The sequence below is a fragment of the Ursus americanus genome, chromosome 3 (genome assembly GCF_024610735.1).
Source record: "Ursus americanus isolate L20-20 chromosome 3, mUrsAme1.1.p, whole genome shotgun sequence".
Taxonomy (NCBI): domain Eukaryota; kingdom Metazoa; phylum Chordata; class Mammalia; order Carnivora; family Ursidae; genus Ursus; species Ursus americanus.
In genome coordinates, this window is record NC_142129.1 from 62,017,347 (window position 1) to 62,039,068 (window position 21,722).

General features: G+C 35.8%; 1 long non-coding RNA gene across 18 annotated transcripts in view; it reads left to right on the forward strand.

The window, feature by feature from the left end:
- Nucleotides 1-21,722, forward strand: part of LOC123789238 (uncharacterized) — a 685,069-nt gene that overhangs the window by 74,848 nt on the left and 588,499 nt on the right. For all 18 annotated transcript variants that reach the window (XR_015723984.1, XR_015723985.1, XR_015723983.1 and 15 more), the window contains one exon: nt 4,885-4,991. This is a non-coding gene — a long non-coding RNA (uncharacterized LOC123789238). The remainder of the gene's footprint in view (nt 1-4,884; nt 4,992-21,722) is intronic.

Sequence of the window (21,722 nt, forward strand, 5' to 3'; positions counted from 1 at the left end):
TGTTCTATTTTTATACTTGTTAAGATGGATGTTTTTAATGACCACTGATTTTAAGCCTTTCTTCTTTGCTAATAATAAATATTGGAAACTATACATTTCCATGTAAGCATTACTTTACTTTGCAAGTACCACAAATTTGGGTATGTTGTGGTATTATTATAATTATTTAGTTTAAACTACTTTCTAATTCTGCTTGTGAGCACTTCTTTGACTCATGGATAACTTAAAAGTCTATTGTTAAATTTAAAAACATTTAGAGATTTCCCAAATACCACTTTGTTAATTATTTATAATTTACTCTTTACTAGAGAATATATTTTTTATGATTTCAATTCCTTGAATTTTATTGAGACTTTTTTTATGGTTTGACATATAGTTTGTTTTGACAAACATTTCCTGTACATTTGAAAAAATGTTTGTCTTGGCAAAATTCCCTATGCATTTAAAAATAATTCCATATGCATTGCAGTTCTTGAGGATAATGCTCTATACCTATCGATTTGTTTATATTGGCTGATAGTGTTCAAATTTTATATATTCTTACTGATTTTCTTTCCACCTTTTAATCAATTATTATTGAGACAATTATGGAAAGCGAAGTGTTAAAATTTTCTAAAATATTTGTGAATTTTTACTCCCTTAAGATGGAATGGTTTCTGTTTTATGTATTTTGAAACTCTGTTATTTGTTGCATACATATTTATGTTTTCATAATGAAATGACCTTTTATTGCTATGAAATGTCTCTCTTTATCTCTGATGATATTCCTTATTCTTTAGCTTGAAGTCTACCTTTCTGATAGTAACATAGCCACTCCAGCCACAAGTATTTGCATATCTATGTTCATTCTTTTATTTTTACCTATCTGTGTTTTCATATTTAAGTATATTTCTTGTAAACATTATGTAATTAGAGATCATCGTCCTGTATTATCTGTTGTACAAAGACTACAAAGAGTTGCTTCATGTATTTTGTCCAATTTTATATTCATTTATGATGGAAGGGCCATGATATCAGTTACTCTGTCATGTCTAATGTTGAAAGTCAAGCCAAAATCTTAAAAAAAAAAAAAATCAGCTTTTGAGACCACAAAGTCTTTCTTCTAAGGCAACACCTAGTTATTCTCTTGATTCTTTGATGAAGCTTTTCAGACGATCTCAATTCATACCAGCATAGTTCAAGGCTTTTCTGTTGCTCTAACACTAACTGTGTAGACATATCTTACTTAGCATAACAAATGCATTTTAAGAAATAGGAGGGCTATACATGAATAATACAGCATAGTCCCTAAGAAGAGGTAGTTTCTAGTATATATGTTGGTGGCTCTGTGGTTCACTTCAAATCCTCTAAAGTCATAATATGATTTTGCCTGAAATTTCATCCAGATATCATTTAAATGACTCTTGGTCAGGTCATTATTCCACCCCAGACTGCAATTATTTTCATTATGCCCTTCAAAATGTCAAAGCACCTCAACCATTTCCTAATTTCTCTGTGATCTACCTTTTACTTGTACTATTTCCTTAATCTGCTACAAAACTTAACATTAGTGTAATAATTCTTCTACTATTTTCTTTGTGAAAGGTTCAGCACTATCAGTTATACTCTTTTTGCCAATCATCAAGGGTAAAAATGTGCACTTGAGCACAAAATAAGTAACAGAAAGGCTGCAAGTGAAGTCAACAACACAGGTTTCAGAGCGTCCAAAACTCAGAGTAGAATCCCCTTTTACTGAAAGTGATCAATATGATACTCTTTCACTTGTTTCATTCAGAGTATGGGGAAAATATATATTAATAATATTCTATAATTGCTGTTTTATATGTATACACACAACATACATACATATATACATACACGTGTGATTGTTCAATTTTTAGGAACATATTTCAGAGAAAAATAGCACTGTAAGGAATCGGTGACATTAACCATAGCATTTATTTAATTTTTATAGGTCTAATAGATTGGGGGGGGGGCGTTTTTCTGTCTTTACTCTTATCTTATATTCTTTACATGCTGAATGAAGCCCTCTGTGCTTTAATCATGAGTTTTCCAACTGAAGCACCGTTTATTTGGGAAAATGGTATAATCCAGAGAACAGTGAAACAGACCTTATCTGCAAAGCCTAAAGGTGTTTGAACTGGTACTTTGGCATCCCATTTGAAGTATCTGTTTGATTAAGTTGTGGAATTTATCACCAGGCTTTTAGGTAAATATCAAAAGCTGATTCCTCTCTGATTGAAAATGAGAGATGGCATGTCAATAGGAGTGTTTTGGCCTTCAGTCTGTCTGGCTAGTTGGCTTTGTTGGTTACAGCATGGTGCTAATGAGGGCAAGTTCAGGGGTTAGAGCCCCTGTGTGGCTTAATTAGCTCCATAGTGAGGAAAGCCTCCAGTCCAGAGCCCGAGATAGTTGAGTCTTACCAGCTGTATCACCAATGTTGCAAGTTACAGGGGGCTCATCATTATCAGCAAAAATCTATCACAATTTATGAATAACCTGCCAATTGTGACTGGATAGCATTTGATCTTGAAATTGCTATTCTCCGGAAGACACACCTCCATAAAGAAATTTTTTTCTGTAGGTAAATGACAAAGATACGTAGTACCTCAAAAAAGACTTCACTTGAATTCCTTGTTAACTTCCAATGCCTGTGGAAGATTCCAATGAAAATAGCCTGAATAGTCAGTCAACAGTACATGGGAAGAGAAGTACTTAGGCTGTGTTCTGCTCAGTCTTAAGATTATTTAACCCATAGAAATTCTATCTTTCTTTAAGTTGGAAGCTTAAGATCTCTTTGTTTTTATTTTTATAAGCATTAAAAGTTTTAAATATGTGAGAGTTTTGACATTTTACCCACATCTTTACCAATTAGTCATTAATTAATATTTACTGAGTACCTTTGCTAAACATTGGAAATACTTTGGCAAACTTATGAAGGAATGGTCCCTTTCATTCAAGGAGGTTACAGTCAAGGTGGGAGAGAGGCTGATCCATAAGCAGTGAACACTCAAATCAAAGAATTATAGACTGTGACAGGGTGCTCTAATGCTAACTAGCTAAACAACTGATACTGAGGTGGAGCATATGAGGACAGCATGCATCAAATGGGTTGGATTCAGTGAACCTACTTTAGATAGAGGTGAGAGGGAAGGTCTTTCTGAGGAGGAGAAATTGCAACTGAGATACGACCAGTAAAGGAATTTGCATTGCAGAGAAAAGAAGGAAGAGCACTCTTGGTAGAAGAAATGGCATAATGGGCTTCACAAGAGTAACGAAGGCATCAATAAGACTGCAGGGTTCTATAGTTACAGATAAGGCAGGGCCATGCAATTTTTTTGTAATTTTTTCCTCCAAATGTAGTAGAAAACCTTCGAGGGGTTTTAGTTATATGCATGCAGGATTCAAAGAACATTTCAAAGATTCACTCTTGCGACTGCAGACTTCAGAGGCTCAAGAACAAAAGCAGGAACAGTATTTTGAAGCCATTTTTAAAATTATGGGGACACAGATTAAGGTTTAACGTCTATTTTGGATAACTGATAACATGTGCTGGTGGATTGTGGGAAGGTAGAGGGAGTTCAGATGATTCCTAGTTGTGAAAACCTGGACATACTGTGGTTACATTTAGGGAATTAGAGGATACTGGAGACAGGGAAGATCGGAAGGAACAGTGTAGAAAAGCAGGAGTTCAGTTTTGAGTCAGTGTTTTTCAAATTGAAATCTTTATTCCTTATGAAAGTTGAGCATTTTTTGATGTACCAAAGTTATTGGTTATTGAAAAAGATTGGTATTTTTAGGATTGCTTAATAGATGTGGTAATGTTTTAATGTTTTTATTGACTTTAAAATGACTTTGAAAAAAATAAAATGACTTTGAGTAACCTTAAATTGTTTTATATTGAGAACTCTTGCTTTTTCTTTAAAAAAAGCACCAACTCTATGGTAGTAAAAATTTCTTTTATAAATGTAAACTTTTTCTGCAGACTAACGGTATGCATTTTTGAGGTAAATAATTTTTCATAATGAGTAACATGGGGACGTGAGTGTGGAAAGTTGCCAGACACTGCAGCTAGATGTAAGGATGAATTATTCAAATGAGATCACAAACTTTATTGAGTACTTGAATTTCTTCCATTATCCTCCTGGGCTAAATTTCATATAAGCAAATTAAGAAATCAGCATCACCTTCATGCACAGAGTATTTTAACTTAGAATTTATTGCAGATTGCAGTTTTAAAAGAGAAGTTCAATATTCTCACACACCATATTATATTAACAATTTTTTTTACATATTATGCTGTATTTATCCCACTTAGCTCCATTATGAGAGAAAAATCAATAGTAAAATTCAATAACTAAATTCGTAATCATTTTAATTGATGATGAGTCAAACATGGTCTATTTATTTCATTTTTATTAAAGCCATTTGTAATAGGTTTTCTCTACATTTTTTTAAACAACAATTTAACAACACTTTTAAGAACCTTTCTTTTATTATTGCTTTAATTTCTCATATCAACACATAGGTCCCTCAAGTCTATCCAAACTTAAACACTTTAATCTAGATAAGAAGCTGTAAACACTTTACTGGTCAGCATTTTTTTTTAAGGTAAAAGACAAACTAAACACTTTGCATTAAACACTTCCATGAATAAATGAATCATTTATGTTCTGCCAATTTTTAAAATATAATTAGTTTCTTTTAATGTTATCTTGTAATAAACAATGCAAATGCTAAGAAGTCATCAGAATTACTAATATAATTTTGCTTGGTTATTTGGATTGCATTTTAATCTAATGCTAACTAGCTAAACAGCACAACTTTAGCAATTTTTAGAGCCTAGACATTTTTATATTTTGAAATCAATCTTTCTTTTCCAAGGTCCCTATTGTACTGTGCATGCTACATTGTAACAGAGCAACACTGGAGTGAAAGTTGAGGGACTCTGTTCTAGCGCTGACCTGTGGTAATGGAACGTTTGACCTTGGGTAAGTCACTGGGACTTCTTTCAGCCTCACTTAACTCATTTGCAAAAAAAGGAATGATGTCTGAGGATGTATTAAGCTCCAAAATTATACAGAATCGTGTTATTATATGCTGTGCCTTGTTACATTGGGCCAAACATATCAAATTAATTAAAGACTAGACGTCTTTACACACATGCAGGAGAATCTTTTAATGACTGAACAGTGAATCACTATGTGAAAAGATATATTGGGTGAAGTGATTTTTACTGTTTAATATTGAAGAATAATGGCTGATTATGCAATATAATAACACTTACAAAAAACTGGAAAAATATTTATAACATTAAAGAAAAAGATATCTATGGTAATTTCCATTGGATTTCTTATTTATTCATTTATATTAGGAATGTTTTAAAATAAGTTTCTAAGCAACACTCCAAGTTTATATAGTATTTCTTTTTTGTTACGTGAGAAGCCCATAAAATCATTAATGCCTTATTCTGCAGCTTTTGTGTGTGCCATTATTAGCAGGTGATAATTGAACATTAAAGGTAAGGTAGCCTCCAATGCACAGCCATTTTTCCTCACTTGAATCTTTTGAATGCCTTAGATTAATAAGCTAAGTAAGAAAATATGCTAATTTAACTGCAAGGGTATAAGCTCTGTAAAAAGGGGGGAAAGGAGGCAAGAAAGTAGGCTGATGTCTTTTTATAGTGACTTGAAAGGCTAGCCTAAAAGAAAAATGAAAGTTATTCAATTTACATAATCATTTTAAGTTGATTAGCTTGGCAGCACTGCCCTGTATTTTTTCCAGGGGAAGAGTTTATTCACTTTATAAATAATTATTTACTAGACACAATCTAAGATCTGACTTGACTAAGCTCTTAGAATAAAATGTGTAAATCCATGCTCATCCTTATTTAATACAGCAGATTTATTTCGGCACTCTCTTAAGAAGTCAGGGATTCTAGCATACTCTGAGAAACGAGGGGGCAGTGATGGTCTGCATAAGTGGACTTGGCAGCACAGATCAGCTCTTGTCATAGCTCCAAGGAAAGAATGTGCAATCACTCTGAGTGCTGCTCCCCGGACTAGTTTTGCCTCCTGGCAAGAGAGTACAGGGCTCTTGTCAGTTACAGTGATAGCTCCAGTAGCAGACACTGAGAAAAGTAGGGCGGAATACCTCTCTGGCTTCTAGCTGGCAGCCCCACACACATTTAATAATGGCCACAAGCTTTGTCTGATTTGGTATGAAAAAAAGCTTGAGAGGGTGGTGAAGATTTCCGATCTATTTTGACCTATCTATTTGAGTGCTGCTTACTACTTAAGGTGCAGTGAGTATGTAAACAGTAAAAAAAGAAAAAAGCTCCCATTCTCCTTATCTCTCTCTGTTTACCTCTTCTGATGGTCCAAATATGTGACACAGGAACTCACCCTTGCCTGTGAAATAGACAAGTAAGATGCATCAGTGTTTGTTAGACACTAATTCTAAAAACCTGGCCACAATAACATACAATAAAGGTGGGCGTTGCCACAGCACTGTAATCGCCTATATGGTTTGTAGGTAGCAGTTGACTTTAAGAAAATATCTGCTTTCTGATTTAACCTAATTACTAGACCCAGGCCAAATCTCATTCTTGTTCATTATATTTCTGTGTTGAAAGTGAAATAAAAAAAAAAAATAGGATCAGAAAATATGTGAAGCATCTTAAAGATATTTGATGTTTTTATAAGTTTTGTTTTGTGAAGGGTATCATGAAAATATTTATGGAGTATTTAGAGGGAGAACACAGGTTGGTTCTCAGACTGACCTAAAGCTTGGGCCTGCTGAGAGTTACTCCTAAAAACTAAGCTCTGATTTACCAAGTTTTGCACTAAAAATAAAGGCATGTGTGTTTGTGTATGTTGATTTGCATCAGCTATTAAGATCTGGTGGGCAGACAGGCCCATTGCCAATGTCTCCAGAACAGTTAGGTGAAGTCTGTGGGAAGGACAGGACACGTAGTCTTGTCCCCATGAAGGCAGTCAAGATGAGCTTTTCGTGTCTGGTGGAATCCTGTCTCTGGGCAGGTGGTATCTGAAATAGCAACGCTTCCTCCAGAGGAACTTAGACGTCTTAGGAAGCATGTCCTACTACTCCGAGAACATGTTGTACTATCTCCTGCTTTGAATATTGACCTTCAAACTGATATATTTCCTTATTCTTTGCCAATGTGGATTCAGGTTTTATGGGGGCAGAAGATTACATAATATTGGAACTCTTTTTAACACAAAGAATGCAAACTTGTGGATATAAACATATCTAATTAGATGGAGGTGTTATAATAAGTTACAAATTTTAAAAGCTGATAAATACTACAAACATCACAAATCTCAGAAAAATAATATCTTTATACTACTTTCCCCCTGCATCTTTGGTCTCTGATCCTCTCTTTATGTAGCAATGATTTTTATAGTAGTTTTTCTAGAGAGAAGAGAAAGTTAACTTAATCTTTCCTGTAACATGGTTGATTGACTTTTTTTATTATTGATAGTTTTAAAAAGTTTATTTTGGATTTATGACTTGTTATTGGTGATGTCATAACATTTTTTAGTATTTTGTCAAAATTTGGGAAAACTGCTATCATGATTCTTTCACGTATACATCGTACACTATGCTGTTCTTAGACCTGAGCAACTGTGGCCTCTGCTCTGAACCTGTATGTTAGAAGGTATCTCTTTGGCCCTTCCCAATACACACCCCTCCCCCCAGGACAAAGAGTCTGGTAGGCCATGAATGTGTCATCCTGCAAACTGTGCTTGACTTTTATCTCCTGCATTTCCATCGGCATGATCCAGATACCTAGAACTCTGGAATTCCTTACCTGCATAGCTTCAAGCCTACTTCTAAAGGCATGACTGGAAACCTTTCCCAGGTGCATCCTCTTTTTCTGCATTCCAGCTGTACAAAGATCTAGGCTTTGGGATGGAGCAATGTTTGCAGGAGTGGAGATGGGGATAGAATAGATAAAGCTCAAATGTGTGGGTTGGGGTGACATATGTGCTGAAGACCCTTACCTTGTGGGAACAAACCTAGAGTAGAAAGATAGGGTTGGGCTGCAGGTTGGGACCTCCATTTGTATTCTTGCCCAGGCCCCCAAAATTTTGGGGGTGAGTCTTGTTGGAAAGGAAAGTAACAGTGATCTGAACCACTTGTATTTAAAAAAAGCTTGCTTTTGTATTTTATATAAAAACATGACCATGTGAATGCACTGTCAATACCTCCTAGGGTCATGGAGGGACCCTGTGCAAGCACAGTGTCTCAAAGATGAAGCTTCATTAGCTTCTTGGTAGATCTCCTTTGTTCCTTGTCATTAATGAAACTGTATATCAAAACATTGTGCCTATTGGTGTCTTTCCATCAATCACATCACTTTCCTATGGTATATTATTTTGAGGTCAAAAAAACCATGGGAGTTAGAGTACAAGAAGGAGAGAGTTGGAATAATAGTAGATTATTATTGGAGAGTGCAGTGCTTAAAATTGAGAGAACATGATGCTCTAGATTTTGGTGATGACAAGATCAAGGACTTTACTAAGATGAGGTAATGAGATTTTTATTATGTATGAAGAAGGACCTCAAGGAACTAAGAGTGCTAGGTATGAAGAGCACCACATATGTGATTGCTGGTATCTTCGAGAATTATGACAGCAGGGATGCATGGTGACTCAGCCATTGAGGTCTGCCTTTGGCTCAGGTCATGATCCCAGGGTCCTGGGATTGAGTCCAGCTTTGGGCTCCTTGCATAGTGGGGAGCCTGCTTCTCCCTCTGTCTGCCCCTCCCCCCCAAAAAATAAACACATAAAAATTCTTTTAGAAAAAGAATTATGACAACAATTGTATTGCAAAGATTGATAGTAAGCCAGGGACTAAAATCTTCCAGGACTGAGAAAGAGTGACTTGGGGGTTGGTAGAGGACTTTAGGAGGCAGAGTAAGTTGTAGACTGATGACATGGGATTCAAACCTGAGGGAAAAAAAGGAAGAAAGACAATTTTAAAATATTGGCATTGTCTAGCATACTGATTAAGTATTATTTGATTATCCTGAATAATTAAGAGACACTGTCATACCATTTAGTATGTATTATTTTAAAAAGCAGAGAAATATAGACTATATTTCAGAAAGATTTTATTCAGTAACTATATCTGTGTATGAATTTTTACTGTTTGGCATTTGAAGGTGTAATCAATGTTATATACAGAACATTCTATCCAAAAAAGCCAGAACACACATTCTTTTTCATGTGTATATGAAATATTCTCCAGAATAGATCACATGATATGTCACAAAACAAGTCTCAATAAATTTAAGATTGAAATCATGCCATGCATATTTTGTGACCACAATGGTATGGAAGTAGAAATAAATTACAAAAACAAAACAAAACAAAAACAAAAACTGAAAGAAACCACAAACACCCAGAGGCTAAACAACATGATACTGAACAACCAATGAGTCAATGAGGAAATCAAAGAAAAAAATAAAAAAAAATATTTGGGGACAACAAAAATAAAAACACAGTGGCCCCAAATCTTTAGGACATAGCAAAAGCAGTTCTAAGGCAGATATCCATCTATCTATCTATCTATCTATCTATCTATCTATCTATCTATCTATCTAAAGAACTAAGAAAAAGATCAATAAACAATCTAACCTTACACCTAAAGGAACTAGAAAAAGAGCAAGCAAAGCTGGGTGTGAGTAGAAGAAAATAATAAAGATCAAAGCAGAAACAAATGATATAGAGACTAAAAAACAATAGAGAATATTAATGAAACCAAGAGCTTGTTCTTTGAAAAGATAAACAAAATTAATGAACCCTTAGCTGGACTCATCAAGAAAAAAAGAGAAAGGACCCAAACAGGTAAAATCAGAAAAAAAAAGAGGAGCTGTAGCTGACATCACAGAAATTCAAAGGATTATAAGAGAATACTACCAAAAACTGGACAACCTAGAAAAATTGGATAAATTCCTAGAAACATATAATCTCCAAAACTAAATCAGGAAGAAATAGAAAATCTGAACAGACTAATTGCTAGAAAAGAAAGTGAAGTTGGTAATCAAAAAACTACCGAGAGAGAGAGAGAGAGAGAGAGAGACCATGACCAGATGCATTCGCAAGTGAATTCTAACCCAACATTTAAAGAAAACCTATTCTTCTCAAGCTATACCAAAAAAAAAAATAGAAGAAAGATAGCTTCCAAATGCATTCTATGAGGTCAGCATTACGCTGATACCAAACAAAGCCAAACACCACACAAAGAAAACTGTTGGCCAACATCCCTGATGAACATAGGTGCAAAAATCCTCAACAAAATATTAGTAAAATTCATTCAACAATACATTAAAAAGGATCATTCACCATGATCAAGTGGTTTATTGCAGGGATGAAAGGATGCTTCAGTATTCACATCAGTCAAAATCATGCCCTACATTAATAAAATGAAGGATAAAAGTCATACAATCATCTCTATAAGGCTGTGGGACATCAGTGAGGTGAGGTGGGGTGGAGTCCAGAGCCGATGAACAAGAAAGAATTCTTGAGACGCCTTTGGTACAAAATGGTGGTTTATTAAAGCACAGGGACAGGACCTGTGGGCAGAAAGAGCTGCACCGGGGTCATGAGGAGAGGCCCATTATATACCCTCAAGTTAGGAGGGGGTTAGACATAGTGTAAGTCCCTAAGGAATTTTGGAAGCAAGGTTTCCAGGACCTTGAGGGGGCTAGCTATTGTTGGGAAAAGGTCATTTATTACCGTCTCATAAAACCTTAGTCATGAGACCCTTCAGATGTATATTGGTGAGCCATATGCTTGGGGGATGATTGCCAACACGTATCTTGGGGAGGGGGGGTTAGAGATAAAGGAAGTTTCCAAAGGAATTTTTATATGTTAAAGTAGACTTACAGGAAATTTGTTGGGGGGGGGTGCGGGTGTCAGGCTAGGATTGCCTTTTGACCTTAGCAAAGTATTAACATTGAGGCAGTTGAGTCCTTAGAGGAATGTCACTCTGCCTGTTTCAAGGATTTGTCAATGGTCCTTGGTAGGTAGTAAGGAAATGTAATTTTTCTTCTGCCTTTGTTTCCCACGTCAATCTCAATAAAAGCAGAAAAACCATTTGACAAAATGCAATATCCATTCTTCTTTTTTAAAGATTTTATTTAATTGATTAATTAATTAAGAGAGAATGAGTGGTGGGAGGGACAGAGGGAGAGAATCTTAAGCAGACACTGCACTGAGATGAAGCCCAACATGGCCCTCAGTCTCACAACCCTGGAATCATGACCTGAACTGAAATCAAGAGTCAGACACTTAACTGACTGAGCCACGGATGCACCCCCAATATCCGTTCTTGATAAAAACTCTCAACAAAATGGGGTTAGAGTTAGCATACCTCAACATAATAAAGGCCATGTAAGAAAAACCCATAGCTAACATCATACTCAATTGTGAAAACCTGAAAGCTTTTCCTTTACATGCACAAACAAGACAAGGAAGTCCATTCTCACTCACCACTTTTATTCAACATCGTACTAGACATCCTAGCCATAATGATTAGACAAGAAAAAGGAATAGGAGACATCCATATTGGTAAGGAAGAAGTTAAACTGTCACTATCTGTAGATGACATGACACTAATAAAACTTTTAAGACTCCACCAAAAAATTATTAGAAGTAATAAATGAATTCAGTAAAGTTTGCAGGATACAAAATTAATACCGAGGAATCAGTAGTGTTTCTACACCCTGATAAAGTAGCAGAAAGAGAAATTAAGAAAACAGTTCCATTATAATTTCACCAAAAAGAATAAAATACGTAGGAATAAACTTAATCAGGAGTTGAAAGACCTGAAAACTATAAAACACTTATGAAAGAAATTAAAGATAGCACAAACAATTGGAAAGATAGTCCATGCTTATGAATTGGAAGAATTTATATTGTTAAAATGTCCATACTCCCCAAAGCAATCTATAAATTCAATGTAATCTCTATTTAAATACCAAGAGCATTTTTCATAAAACTCGAACAAATAATACCAAAATTTGCATGGAACCATGAGAAATCCTGAATAGCCAAAACAATCTTGAGAAAGTACAACAAAGCTGGAGGTATCACAATTCCAGATTTCAAGATATACATGGCTTAGTAATCGAGACAGTATGGTACTGGGATAAAAAAAAATTGACAATATAGATCAATAGAATAGAATAAAGAGCCCAGAAGTAAAATCACACGTATATGTTCAAGTAATCTATGACAAAGTAGGTAAGAATACACAATAGGGAAAAGACAGTCTCTTCAAAAAATGGTGCTGGGAAAACTGGATAGCTACATGCAAAAGAATGAAACTGGACCATTCTCTTTCACCATATACAAAAATAAACTCAATATGGATTAAAGACCTAAATATGAGACCTGAAACCATAAAAATTCTAGAAGAGAACACAGACAGTAACTCCTTTGACATTGGCTGTAACAACATTTTTCCAGATAGGTCCCCCGAGGCAAGGGAAACAAAAGCAAAAATAAACTATTGGGACTACATCAAAATCAAAACGTTCTGCACAGTGAAAGAAACTATCAACAGAACAAAAAAGGTAACCTACTGAATAGGAAAAGGTATATGTAAATGATATATCTGATAAAGGGTTAATATCCAAAATATATAAAGGACTTATGCAACTCAACACCAAAGAATAAAAAATGGTGAGAAGACCTGAATAGACATGTTTCCAAAGAAACATACAGATGGTCGACATCACTAATCATCAGGGAAATGTAAATCAAAACCAAAATGAGATAACACTTCACACCTCTCAGAATAGTTAAAATAAAAAAGACAAAAAATAACAAGCGTTGGTGAGGATGTGGAGAAAAAGGAACCCTCATGCACTGTCAGTAGGAGTGCAAATTGGTGCAGCGGCTGTGGGAAACAGTATGGAGCTTCCTCAAAACAATTAAAAATAGAAACACCATATGATTCAATAATTCCACTACTGGGTATTTAACCAAAGAAAACAAAAACATTAATTTGAAGAGATATATGTACTTCTATATTTAATGCAGCATTATAAAAATAGCCAAGATATGAAACCAACCTTAGTGTCCAGTGATAGACAAAAGGATTTATATATATATAGGATATATATAAAGGATATACACACACACACATACATACGTACACACACACAATGGACTGTTATGCAGCTATTAAAAGGATGAGATCCTGCTATTTGTGACAACATGGATAATACCTAGAGGGTATTATGCCAAGTGAAATAAGTCAAACTGAGAAAGACAAATACCACATGATTTCACTCGTCCTGGAATCTAAAAAACAAAACAAATGACTAAACAAAAAGCAGAATCAGACCTATAAATATAGAGAACAAACTGTTGGTTGCCAGAGGGAAGGGACATGAAGGAGCGGGCAAAATGGGTGAAGGGGAGAAGGAGATACAGGCTTCCAGTTATGGAATGAATAAGTCACAGAAATAAAAGGCACAGCATAAGAAATATAGCCAATGATATTGTAATAGTGTTATATGGTGACAGATGGTAGCTGCACTTGTGGTGAGCACAGTATAAAATATGAATCACTATATTGTACACCTGAAACTAATGTAATGCTGTATGTCAACTATACTCAAATAAAAAAATTTAAAAAAATAAAATCATATTTTACATAATGATGCAATTCATGAAAAATGTAATCAATGTGAGCTAAAATATAATTATGTTGATATTATTAAAAAATCTACACTTGCCTTTAAAACTGTTTTATAGCAGAAAAAATCAATCAATAAATTATTGAATAAAATTTAACAACTTTTATTGATGAAACTCTTATCAAAATATATCCAGATGAAATTTACTTAACTTTGTAAGAGATCTCTACCAAAAACTTAGAGGAAGAAATAATGATAAGATTTTAGAAATAATTTTTTCAAACTCAAGCAATTTTAAGTGCCTGCTATTATTACTTTTATTCAAGATTGTTTTTAAAGTTAGCAGTGAGAAAAGCAAAATAAATAGAATGTATAAGAATTGGAAAGGAAGAAACAAAAACTCACCTACTTGAAGATAATATAATCACTTACCTTGAAAATTCAATAAAATTTACGTACAAACTATTAAAACTAATAAGGGATATAAATCAAATTAATATGCAAAAGTATTTGCATCCAATATAACAGCTTAAAACAATTAAGAAACAATCTATAGAAAAGATAACTTCAAGGGAGGGAAAAATTTCTTGAGCCACCAAAACTACAAACCAGAAGGTGATACATTTGACTGCATTAAAGCAACAACAACATTAAGAACAACAGCTCTTCTGAATTACAGACATCAAAAGAAGGGAAAATGACAAATCAGAGGCTTGGAGATGGTATTTGATACATAAAATTTACAAATGATTGGAAACCTGAAAATACAAAGAGGTTTGGCAGGTCTTATAAAAAAAAGAAAGAACTCAATGCAAAATATTGGGAATTCACAGAGATGAAACTCAGATAGTCAAAAATCATGGAAAAGTATTCAATTTCAATGGTAACCAAGATAATACAAAATTAAGCCCTCGGGCAAAAAAATGGCCCCCAAAGATGTCCCCAGAAACTACAATTATGTTCATTTCCAATGCAAAGGAGCAATTAAGTTTGCTCATCAACTGCCCTTGAGATGGGGGGATTATCCTGGACCGCTGGAGTGGGCCTTAGGTAATCGTAAGGATCCTTGTAAGTGGAAGAGAGCAAGTGGAAGAATCAGAACAGAGCAATCTGCTGCTGGTTCTGGCAGGCTCCTCTGAAGATGGAGGAAGGGACCACAAGGCAAGGAACGAGGCAGCCTGTAGAAGCTAGAAAAAGCAGGGAAACGAGTTCACCTGGAGAACCCCTCAAAGGAATGCAGCCCTGCTGATCCCTTGAGACTCATTTTGATCTTCTGTTTTTCAAAACAAGAAAATAATATACTTGTGTTGTCATTAAGCCACTACGTTTGTGATAATTTGTTATGGCAGAGAACTAATACAAGCCCCGGTGAAGCACCCCAGCATTCTTACTGAAATGACAAATGCATAAAATTCTGACAATGTCATATGTTAAGAATGTGGAAAATGGGAAGTGTCGTGCTATGCTGGTGATTGGTGGTAAATTAGTACATCTTCTTTGGAGGGCAGTTTCACAATGTCTAATATGTTTATACTTTCAGGACCAGCAATTTTATTGCTAGATATATTTGAGAGAAATTATGACACATAGGGACAAAGAGACACATACAAGAATTGCTTCAGAGACCTGCTATTTTAAGAGAATTTGTCTTATTTTCAGTATGTCTTCAATGAGAATTTGGAATCAACATCAATTTCTATCAGTTGGAGAATGGACAAATAATGTATATTTATCTGATGGAATAGTATGCAACAGGGGAATGGACTAGAGCTACTATTATTAACATGACTAAATTGCAAAAATATAAATTTGAGAGGAAAAAAGCAAGTTTCAGAAGGTGTGTGTGCATGTATATGCATGTGCATGTGTGAATTATAACATTTATATAAATTTTTAAAACATGTAAAAAATTATTTCTGTTGTTTTTAAATACATAATCATGTGGTACAGCTTTTAAAATCATTTATGGGACTCTAAAACCAAAATCAGGATTTCGATCACCCTGATAAGGTTTGGGAATTAGAGGGTTTCAACTCCATAGTGAGTACATGGATGTTTCTCAACTTATTCTCCATGCTTTTTAACATGAATTTAATATTTAAAAATTAAAATATTAAATAATTAAAAACAATAAAGATAAAGTAAATGTCTAATTATTAAATTACTTCTGGTGAATACTTCTATCCAAACAACATCAGAAAAGTAATACCGTAACAGTATATGACAGATATATATATTAATAATTTTAGCTTAGGGAAAACCAACAGACTATATATGAGATGCCAGCCTTAGCTTTGATTAACAAAAATAGTAATTACCATGGTTGCGTTCACATATACTCTATTAACATAACTTGAGGGTTAGAAAAAGAGACAGTTCTTACCAAGGTAGTGTTCATTTCCTTTCCATGAAATTTCAAATGAGGGCAGACTATAAATAAATAAATTCATACTAATATGAGATATTATTTTATTATTGGTGTAATATAATTTTTTACCCTATCTTGTGGATATATGAATTACTCGAATTTTTAAAAAATCAAATGATATCTGCCCAAGAACATCCCTTCTTTGAATATATTTGAGATGGACCCTCTGTTTTACTCCCACATCCATCTCTTCTGGGTGCTCATCGCCCAAGCCCAGTGGTCTGGCTTTACTGGTTCTAAGTCAAGCATGGGCATGAGGGCCTTGGTCCAACTTACTTACTGAGGACCTGTTGTCTGGCTTTCTGGGTTTAGCATGCTTTCTTCTTTGCATGCTATAAATTTCCAGGAGCATGTCAAGAGAACAAGGTAGTGCTCCCCACCATTTGAAGGACCAATCAAAATATTACCCCTTGGTCTTGGGGAATCATGGCTTTCTCTGGGACATTGCTTTCACCTCAATCTACTTCTCTCAAGAGTTCCCTCCAGGGGCACCTGGGTGGCACAGCGGTTGGGCGTCTGCCTTCGGCTCAGGGCGTGATCCTGGTGTTCTGGGATCGAGCCCCACATCAGGCTCCTCTGCTATGAGCCTGCTTCTTCCTCTCCCACTCCCCCTGCTTGTGTTCCCTCTCTCGCTGGCTGTCTCTATCTCTCTCAAATAAATAAATAAAATCTTTAAAAAAAAAAAAAAAAGAGTTCCCTCCAACCTCCACTGTATTTCAATGAATCTCTAAAAACAGATATCACACTTGCATTTTGAGGCTGTAGGATGCTAACATCAGTCAGGTTCATATTTTTTTTTTAACCATAGATAGAAAAATAATGCATCATTTATTTGGCAGGATTCTTGGTCTATTCTTCAAAGAAAACTGTGGTGAATTGTACTTTTGGAAGTTCAATCTTTCCGAATGTCGCCTACATAACATACGGATTTACCTAAGCACTTTTAAGATTATACATGCTCCTAACTGTGCCAAACTTAATGACAGAGGGCTTCACTGATGCTATCGAGGGCACACTCTAAAGGGATTGAGGTACGAAAAGACAGCGGTCTTGCTCTGGATTGATTCAGAGGCAAGGAGGACTGAGCCTGCTAATCCTGCAGGGGATCATTTTCACTGTCCGTAGACTCTTGGTGAATGCAGGCTCCAGAGAATTACAAGGATGAGCTAAGTAATGTTGGGATAGTCGAATGACAGCTCGCATTGTTAAACTTCCTCTAGTCCCCTGGGATCTCTCGTGTGCCTGTATCTTTATGACTGGAGTGGAGTTGAATGAACCTATGTGCCTGCCTCAATTGCAGCTTTGCAAAGTTGGCTGGATGCTTGGGCTGAATTCACAGACTTCGTCTCGAATTGCTAAAACAGTCCAAGAACACTCATTAGGTGGTTATATATCCTTGGTAGATTTGCAACCCAGTGACTATCATTCTGATCAGAAAAATGCACTAGGACTCCAATAGCTAATTAATAAATGCCTTAAAATTAGACAAATGACCATTTCATATAATAGCAATAGGCATGTTATTTGAAGAAATTACACACATAGAACAGTAGCAGATGTTCTCCACTCCCACTATTGACAGATAAGGATATAGAAACCTTAAACTCCACCGGGAGGGATTTAGGTCAGTGTGAGGAAATCAGTGTGCATTTAAAAACTCTTTTTGTAGGTTTAAAATATGTTGTCATGTTTGAAGAAACAGCTCTTCCTTTGGAAATGCTGCTCGAGGGCTTCTGTGGAGAGCTGCAGCTGCCTGGGCGCATTCAATGGAGATGATTCAGCTGAGAGGAATGCCACCGTAGAGGAAGAAGATTTTAGAGGTGGGTGGGTGTAGAGTTAAGGAGACATTTTTAGAACCAAGATTCGAATTCTAGAACAGTAGTTCTCAAAATGGGGGTGCCTCTCCCAAGGATTGAACAGGAAGTTCCCTTGGTATCCAGGAAAAAGAGATTAGAACTATCACATACTGTTTGTTTTTTTAATTTGTGTTTCATATTACATTATGATTGCATTGATATTATGACATTATATTCTATGTTTTACATTATACATAATAGATTAGTTTATTAGAACATGGATAGAACTTATTTTAAAAAGCCACTGTAGGGGCGCCTGGGTGGCACAGCGGTTAAGCGTCTGCCTTCGGCTCAGGGCGTGATCCCGGCGTTATGGGATCGAGCCCCACATCAGGCTCTTCCGCTATGAGCCTGCTTCTTCCTCTCCCACTCTCCCTGCTTGTGTTCCCTCTCTCGCTGGCTGTCTCTATCTCTGTCGAATAAATAAATAAAATCTTTAAAAAAAAAGCCACTGTATGTATCTACAGTGCTGACAAATTTTTATATATGATTTTACCAATAAGAGTGCAACTTGGAAATAATTCAAAAATTCCTGTAAATCTATTAAGCCAGATCTGACTTGGGAGCAGAAAGGCCAGTGTCACCTTGATGATGACAAATAACTTCCAAGGCCAAGGCTATGTCTGGCTCAGTCAAGGCCCCAGTGAGTGTTTGAAAAAGAAGTATGCTATAAGTGGACATAATCCTGAGGGGTCCCTTTCTTAGCAACCAGTGTATGGGCTGAATGTCAGCCCATTCCTGCACATCCTCACATGGCAACCTGAGGGAGACGCAGGCCACCAAGAAAGGAGAAGGTGAGAGTCCATTGTAGTCTTTCTGCTTGCCTTCCCCTGATGAAACTCAGTGGTTGAAAATAATAATAATAATAATAATAATAATAATAATAATAATAATAATAAAGCTAAACTCCAGATGGGATGAGATGGTTACCTTTGATATAGACTTTCTCAAATGTGGCATTTTTAATTCCCTCTTCATATCCATTTTCCTTTTCTTCCTGAGTATTTTTAACGAGTTGTAAACAAAGGTTTTAATTTTAGTCAGTGAACAGGTTTATGAGTAAATTCAAGGAAGTCCTTAAATAGAGAGACTGAGCCTTTCTTCATTCTTTCTTCTTTCATCCTGCTGCCTGGAATGCAGATGTGGTGGCTGGAACTCTGGCAGCAATACTGAATCTCAAAGAAAACGATACCTGAGGATAGTACATTGGTGAAAATGGAAGGAGCCCATGCCGCTGAACACTTTATGCAGCATCCACACCAATGCTATGCTGTTTTCTTGCAGATTCTCTTTACTTGAAAGAAACACATTTCTACCTTGTTTAAGCTACTATTATTATGAGATTTTTCTGTTTTCAGCTGCACTTAATCTTACTGGATATATGAAATTTCTTCCTGTTTTCATGATTCTAAGTATACTTGACTTTATTCATTCCTGTGAACTTAAGTATGATAAGGGAGCAAAATAATCAAGGAATCTTCTGGTAATTTCAGCCATTGGATCATCACCGCAAACCATTTAGCAGAATTATATAAGAGAGCTTTCTGTGGCTTTGGGTCATACAGACCCAGAATCAAATCTGAACTCTGCCGCCTACTACATGTGCAGACTCATATGAGATGGGATCTCTCAGATGTGTCTTTCGTCCATGTCCTATAAAACCAGCTCATAGAATTTCTGTGTTTATTAAATGAGATGATATAGGTAAAGTGCCTGCTCCTCAAAGGTGCTCTGTACGTGTTAAGTACCCTCCAAAATTCATTTTCTAGCAATGTGTAAATTTTTAAATTTTGCATCATTACTGCCAGCACATTACCTTGCACAGAGTACATACCAAACAAACAGTTCTTTAATAAAATAAGGTAAACTTTATAAAGGGCCTTATAAGTCATATATCTTGGTCTCTTCTCATTTGAATTCATTCTTTAAATTATTTGAAATGTTATCTTAATGTTCAGAAAGAGTCTTGGGCCAATTAAGGTCCCAACTTAAAATTGGAGAGTTAATTTGGAATTGGGTAGAACCTGGCTCTTTATTCCCTAGTATGAAAAAAAAATACAGAGTCACCTAATGCACAAAATTCTGTGCACTGAGATTAAAATGATTAAATAAGTATTTTCATTGTTTGGAGTGCATTTAGCATCATTTGTCTTAATGGCATGTCTAATTTGGAGTTAACATGTAATGAGAAAAATTATTTCTGTGTAACATTTTCAATAACTTTAACTCAAAAACATACAGCGATGGACACCTTTAAAAAATTAGGCAATTTTATTCTCCCTAAATACACACTGCTATCTCGGTGTTTGCATTTTTATCTCTCTCAGAAAGAGAATCATGGAGCTGGGAAGAATTGATAGAGATTCTGTAGCCCATCCCTCTGTGTTGATGTAGGAGTTTGCCCAAACCAACCTGAAGACGTGGCAAGGGGGAATTTTCCCTGTTTAATGACCTGCATGATGGGTCATAATTCTTTCATGTACAAGTGGTTTTATTAATTGTGTTTTTTCTGTTCTTTTCTCGGGATTGTCTAGCAAAAAGATCTGGTCTCATCAAAAATGTTCTGTGCTCTTTTCTTCATATTCTGTGGTTCAGAGATCACATTTCAGATGTTAGAGAGGAAGTGTTAGAAAGAATAAAAGAGCGGCAAAAGAGGTTAAAGGGAAGTGGAAAACTTTCTTCTTTACCTCCATAAGCTGTCTCTGAGAAATACCAGATCTCTTTACCCTGCAGATGTGTAGTGTTTGAGTTATAACTGCTTTAACCCATCTGGAGTCAAAGGGAAAGGTAAACTTACTGAAATAGTGACATAATATTGGAGACTATGAGAATTCATTACCACCAAAATGACAAATCTCTTGCTCATTTCCAGTATCCACTAATATGCACAGCAAAAAGGAAACTCCAATTTCCTGTGCTATGTGATATATTTTGATGTCATTAAAATATGTGGAGAGCCGTGAGAAGTAAGAAATAGAACATGGAGAAAATTAGGGGAAAATAAGTGTTAAGGCTTAGGGGTTAAGAAAGGGGCAGGTCTTTTCATCATCCAAGTGCCAACTTTCAGTTGAGCCTCTTTATATGGGTAGGATCTAGTGAAATACTACTGAAAGAGTTCCACCGGCTTTTTGACAGATTCCATGCTGACACACACATCAAACGGGATTTGAATGAAATCCAGATATTGTTTCTATTTTAAGTGAAATTAATTGAGCTTTCAACAGCTCTATGATATTTTAGACAGGCTTTTTGTCAAGACTCTATCAACACATAGTGCCATCAGGGAGGATTTGAGGAGCAGGCTGTCATGGGGAGGAAGGGCGAGAGACCTGGGCTGCAGACCCCGGGTAAAACATTCGTGTGAGGATGCCTGGCTGTGACCGTGCACTCAGTCAGGACCTGCTCTGTTGAGCCCGGCCTCTTCTCACTGTCGATGGTAAAGATCCCATGATATCAAAGGGCCTGAGTTGAGAGGACAAAAGCCAACCCTGAAAACAGGTTTTGTGGGTAATTTGTTCACACTGACAGATTTATTTATTTTGTCTGCACTTGTGCTATCAAGGTCCTGGGAGAAATTCCTTCCAAAATATATCTAACATCTACTAGTGTCCTTGTATTAGGAAATGATGCTGCTTTTTGGAGTGATTGGGCCTGTAAGTACAAATATGTACTTTATCTAAATTACCTCCTGGGTGAAGCATTTATCCTCATAAATACTTTTACCCTCCTGACTCACTTTAAACTCAAATTTTAATGCTGA